This window comes from Salvelinus sp. IW2-2015, unplaced genomic scaffold, assembly GCF_002910315.2.
Source record: "Salvelinus sp. IW2-2015 unplaced genomic scaffold, ASM291031v2 Un_scaffold2296, whole genome shotgun sequence".
Lineage (NCBI taxonomy): Eukaryota > Metazoa > Chordata > Actinopteri > Salmoniformes > Salmonidae > Salvelinus > Salvelinus sp. IW2-2015.
The window spans coordinates 33,827-39,725 of NW_019943622.1; the positions used below are offsets into that span (position 1 = coordinate 33,827).

At 50.2% G+C, this 5,899-nt stretch overlaps 1 pseudogene; it reads left to right on the plus strand.

Annotated features, from left to right (window-relative positions):
* Positions 1 to 5,899, plus strand: part of LOC139025139 (GRB2-associated-binding protein 1-like) — a 48,053-nt pseudogene that overhangs the window by 32,861 nt on the left and 9,293 nt on the right.

Consider the following 5,899-nt stretch of genomic DNA (forward strand, 5'->3'; position numbering starts at 1 on the left):
AGAGTAGTAGTCCCAGAAGTTGTCATAGAGAGTAGTCACAGAAGTAGTCCACAAGAGAGTAGTCACAGAGAGTAGTCCCAGTGAGTAGTCGCAAGAGAGTTGTCACAGAGAGTTGTCACAGAGAGGTCCCAGAGAGTTGTCACAGGTAGCCCCAGTGAGTAGTCGCAGAGAGTTGTCACAGAGAGTTGTCACAGAGAGTTGCGCAGAGGACTTTCACAGAGAGTTGTCAACAGAGAGTAGTCACAGAGAGTAGTCACAGAGAGTTGTCACAGAGGAGTTGTCACAGAGAGTAGTCGCAGAGAGCTTTCACAGAGAGCTGTCACAAGAGTAGTCGCAGAGAGTAGAGTCACAGAGATGAGTCACAGAGAGTAGTCACAGAGAGTATCAAGAGAGTAGGAGCAGTACATAGAGCAGTACACAGAGGAGCATAAACCTCTACTACACTACAGAACACATCAATATTACATTCACATGGAATAGAGAGCAGATGATCACAAGTGTGTGTTTGTGTGCGAGTGTGTGTGAGCGACCATTTGTGTGTGTGTGTTTGGCCCATAAAGGAATATTATCCCCATGTAGTCCTGCTAGCTATCTCAGGAACATTATCCTGCTAGCTAACTCAGGAACATTAGTCTGCTAGCTAACTCAGGAACATTAGTCTGCTAGCTAACTCAGGAACATATAGTCCTGCTAGCTAACTCAGGGACATTAGTCCTGCTAGCTAACTCAGGAACATTAGTCCTGGCTAGCTAACTCAGGAACATTAGTCCTGCTAGCTAACTCAGGAACATTAGTCCTGCTAGCTAACTCAGGGACATTAGTCCTCTAAGCTAACTCAGGGACATTAGTCCTGCTAGCTAACTCAGGGACATTAGGCCTGCTAGCTAACTCAGGACCATTAGTCCTGCTAGCTAACTCAGGGACATCAGTCCTGCTAGCTAACTCAGGGACGATTAGTTATGCTAGCTAAAACTGCGACTACTCACTGCGACTACTCTCTGTGACAACTCACTGGGACTACTCTCTGTGACTACTCTCTGTGACTACTCTCTGTGACAACTCACTGGGACTACTCTCTGTGACAACTCACTGCGACTACTCTCTGTGACAACTCACTGGGACTACTCTCTGTGACTACTCTCTGTGACAACTCACTGGGACTACTCTCTGTGACTACTATCACATGAAATCCAATGTTATTGGTCACATACACATGGTTAGCAGATGTTATTGTGAGTGTAGTGAAATGCTTCTAGATCTGACAGTGTATCAGTATCTAACAGGTAATATCTAATAATTTCACAACAAAACCTAATACACACAATCTAGTAAAGGAATGGGATGAGAATATATAAGTATAAAATATATGGATGAGCAGTGACAGAGCGGCTAAGATGCAATAGATAGTAAAGAATAGATAGTGAAGGCTACATTATATACATATGAGATGTGTAATGTGAGATATGTAAACATTCTTAAAGTGACATTATTAAAGGGACGAGTGTTCCGTTTATTAAAGTGACCAATGATATCAAGTCTGTAGGTAGGCAGCCGCCTCCCTGTGCTAGTGGAGTTGGGGGCGTGCTCGGTCACGCAGTCGTAAGTGAACAGGGAGTAAAGGAGGGGGCTGAGAACGCACCCTTGTGGGGCCCCAGTGTTGAGGATCAGCGGGGTGGAGATGTTGTGTCCTACCTTCACCACCTGGAGGCGGCCCGTCAGGAAGTCCAGGACCCAGTTGCACAGGGCAGGGTTGAGACCCAGGGCCTCCAGCTTGATGATGAACTTGGAGGGTACTATGGTGTTGAATGCTGAGCTATAGTCAATGAACAGCATTCTTACATAGGTATTCCTCTTGTCCTGATGGGTTAGGGCAGTGTGCAGTGTGATGGCGATTGCATCGTCTGTGGACCTATTGGGGCGGTATGCAAATTGAAGTGGGTCTGGGGTGTCAGGTAGGGTGCAGTTGATTTGATCCTTGACTAGTCTCTCAAAGCACTTCATGATGACGGAAGTGAGTGCTACGGGGAGGTAGTCATTTAGTTCAGTTACCTTAGCTTTCTTGTGAACAGGAACAATGGTGGCCATCTTGAAGCATGTGGGGACAACAGACTGGGATAGGGATTGATTGAATATGTCTGTAAACACACCAGCCAGCTGGTCTGCGTATGCTCCGAGGACGCGGCTAGGGATGCTGTCTGGTCCGGCAGCCTTGCGAGGGTTAACACGTTTAAATGCTTTACTCACGTTGGCCGCGGTGAAGGAGAGTCCGCAGGTTTTGGTAGCGGGCCGTGTCGGTGGCACTGTATTGCCCCCAAAGCGAGCAAAGAAGTTGTTTAATTTGTCTGGGAGCAAGACGTCGATGTCAGCGACGGGGCTGGTTTTTCTTTTTGTAATCCGTGATTGTCTGTAGACCCTGCCACATACCTCTCGTGTCTGAGCCGTTGAATTGCGACTCTTCTTTGTCTCTATGCTGATTGCCTTGCGGAGGGAATAACTACACCGTTTGTAATCGACCATGTTTCCAGTCACCTTGCCCTGATTAAATGCGGTGGTACTTGCTTTCAGTTTTGCACGAATGCTGCCATCAATCCACGGTTTCTGGTTAGGGAAGGTTTTAATAGTCACAGTGGGTACAACATGTCCTATACACTTCCTTATAAACTCGCTCACTGAGTCAACGTATACGTCAATGTTATTGTCTGAGGCAATCCGGAACATATCCCAGTCCAAGTGATCGAAGCAATCTCGAAGCGTGTAATCCGATTGGTCAGACCAGCGTTGGATAGACCTAAGCACAGGCGTTCCCTGTTTTAGTTTCTGCCTATAGGAGGGGAGCAACAAGATGGAGTCATGGTCAGATTTGCCAAAAGTAGGGTGGGGGAGGGCCTTGTATGCATCGCGGAAGTTAGAGTAGCAATGGCTCGTGTACTGCAATCGATATGCTGATAGAATTTAGTTAGCCTTGTTCTCAGATTAGCTTTGTTAAAATCCCCAGCTACAATAAATGCAGCCTCAGGATATATGGTTTCCAGTGTGCATGAAGTCCAGTGAAGTTCCTACTATCTACTATCTGCTACTACTGTCTGTTAGTACTATATGTTACTATCCGTATATCTGACTCTATACTCCCCCTTCCTCTCTCCTCTTTACTTCACTCCCACTTACCCGTGTTTCTTCTTGTACTCCAACTCTCATCTCTCCATCTATCTCTCCATCTATCTATCTCTCCATCTATCTATCTCTCCATCCATCTCTCCATCCATCTCTCTCCATCTCTCCATCTATCTCTCCATCCATCTCTCCATCTATCTCTATTCTTTCCAATCTCTTCATCTCTTTGCCATATCTCCATCTTCTCATCTATCTTCCTCTCTCATCCATCTCTCCATTCTACTCTCTCCTCCATCTCTCATCTTTCTCCATCCTCATCATCTCTCATCTATCTCTCCATCTCTCCATCCATCATTCTCTCTCTCTCATCATCTATCTCTATCTCCCATCTCTATCTCACCATCTCTCAATCAATCTTCCATCTTACTCGATCTTCTCCCTCCTAGTTAAACCCACCCCTCTGGACATAAAACCTGTGCAGGACTGGGAGAGAGCTTACCCGCACCTTACCCCGATCCTTCACCAGAACCTTCACGAGGTAAGTGTGTGTGTGTGTTGTTTCTCTGTGTCTTGTGTTGTGTGTGTGTTCTTCGTGTGGTTGTGGTGTCGTGTGTGTGTGTGTGTGTGGGTTGTATGTGTGTGTGTGTGTGTGTGTGTGTGTGTGTGTGTGTGTGTGTGTGGTGTGTGTGTGTGGTGTGTTGTGTGTGTTGGGTGTGGGTGTGGGTGTGTGTGTGCGTGCGTGTGGGGTGTGTGGTGTGTGTGTGTGTGGTGTGTGTGTGTGTGTGTGTGTGTGTGGTGTGTGGTTGTGTGTGTGCTGTTGGTGTGTGTGTGTTGTGTGTGGCGGTGGTAGTGTGGTGTGTGTGTGGTTTTGTTGGGTTGGTGGTGTGTGTGTGTGTGGGTTGGTTGGGTGTTATGGTGGTGTGTGTGGTTGTGGTGGGTTGGGTGTGGTGTGTGGGTGGTGTGTGTGTGTGGGGTGGTGTTGTGTGGTGTTGGTGTGTTGGTGTGGGGTGGTTGTGGTGGTGATGGTGGTGTGGAGGTGTGGTGGGTGGGGTGTGGGTGTTGTGTGTTGTGGTGGGAGGTGTGTGTGGTGTGTGTGAGTTGGGTTGTGTGTGGTGGTGTGGGTGGGGGTGGTGGTGTTGGTGTGTGGTGGGTGGTGTTGGTGTGGTTGGGTGTTTGTTGGGTGTGGGTTGCTGGTTTGTGGTGTGTGGGTGTGTAGGGTGGATGTGGGTGTCTGGTGTTGGTGTGTGTGTGGTTGTGTGGTGTGTGGTGGTGGGTGGTGTTGTTGTTGTGTGTGTGTGTGTGTGTGTGTGTGGGTGGTGTGTTGTGTGTGGGTGTGAGTGTGGGTGTGTGGGTGTGTGTGTTGTGTGGAGGGATTGTGGTGTGTGGTGGGTGTGGGTGGGTGTTGTGGTGGTGTGTGTGTGTGGTGTGTGTTGGGTGGGTGGTGTGTGGTGTGTGTGTGTGTGTTTGGTGTGATGGTGGTGGTGTGGCGGTGTGGTGGTGTTGTGTGTGGTGTGTGTGTGTGTGTGTGGTGGTGTGTGGTGTGTTTGGTGAGGGGTGGTGGATGGGGGGTGGTTTCGTGTGGGTGGTGGTGTGTGTGGGGTGTGTGTGTGTGTGTGTTGGGTTGGGTGTGTGGTTGTGTGTGTGTGTTGTGGTGGTGGGTGGGTGTTGGTTGGTGGGTGTGTGGTGGGTGTTGGGGTGGGGTGTGTTGGGTATGTTGGCGGGGGTGTGTGGTGGTGGTGTTGTGTGTGGTTGTGGTGTGGGGTTGTGGTGGGGTGTGTGGTGGTGGTGTGTTGTGTGGGTGTGTTGGTGTGGTTGGTGTGTGTGGTGTGTGTGTTGTGTGTGTGCGGTGTGTGGTGTGGATGTGGATGGGGTTGTGTGTGTGTGGTGTTGTTGTGGGTTGTCGTGTGGTGGGGGTGGGTGGTGTAGGGTGGAGTGGGTTGTGTGGGTGTGTGTGTGTGTGTTGTTGTGTGTGTGTGTGTGTGTGTGTGTGTGTGGTGGGGTTGGTGGTGTGAGTGTTGTTGGGGCACGGGGTGTGTGTGTGTAGGGGTGTGTGTGGTGTTGTGGTGTGAGGGGGGGTGTGTGGTGTGTGTGTTGGTCAGGTTGGTGGTGTTGTGTGGGTGTGTGTTTGGGGGTGTTGTGGTAGGTTTGTGTGGTGTGGTTGTGGGTGTTGGGTGTGTTGTGGTGGGTGTGTGGGGGTTGGGTGGGTTGGTGGGGGGAGTTGGTGTTGTGGTGTGTTGTGTGATGTGATCGGTGGTGTGTGTGGTGGGTTGTGGTGGGTGGGTGTGGTGGGTGTGTGTGGGTGTGGTGGTTGTGGTGGTGTGTGTGTGTGGTGGGGTTGGTTGTGTTGTGTTGTGTTGTTGTGTGTGTGGTGTGTGTGTTTGTGTGTTGTGTGGTGTGTGTGGGAGTGTGTGGTTGTGGTGTGGTGTGTGTGTGGTGTGTGTGTGTGGGTGTGTGGTGGTGTGTGTGATGTGGTGTGTGGTGATGTGTGTGGTGTGTGTTGGTGTGGGTGTGTGTGTGTGGGTGTGGGTGTGGTGTGTTGTGGTGTGTGTGGGTTTGTGGGTGTGTGTGTGTGTGTGTGGGTTGGTGTAGTTGTTTGTGTGTGGGGGTGGTGTGGTGTGTGGTGGGGTGCTGTGGTGGTTGTGTTGTGTGGTGGGTGTGGTGTGTGTGGTTGGGTTGTGGTGGTGTGCGGGTTGGTAGGGTGTCGGGTGTGTCGGGTGTGGTGGCTGGTGGGTGTGTGTGTTGGGTGTGGTGAGTTTGGTGTTTGGGTGGTGTGTGTGGTGGGTGTGTG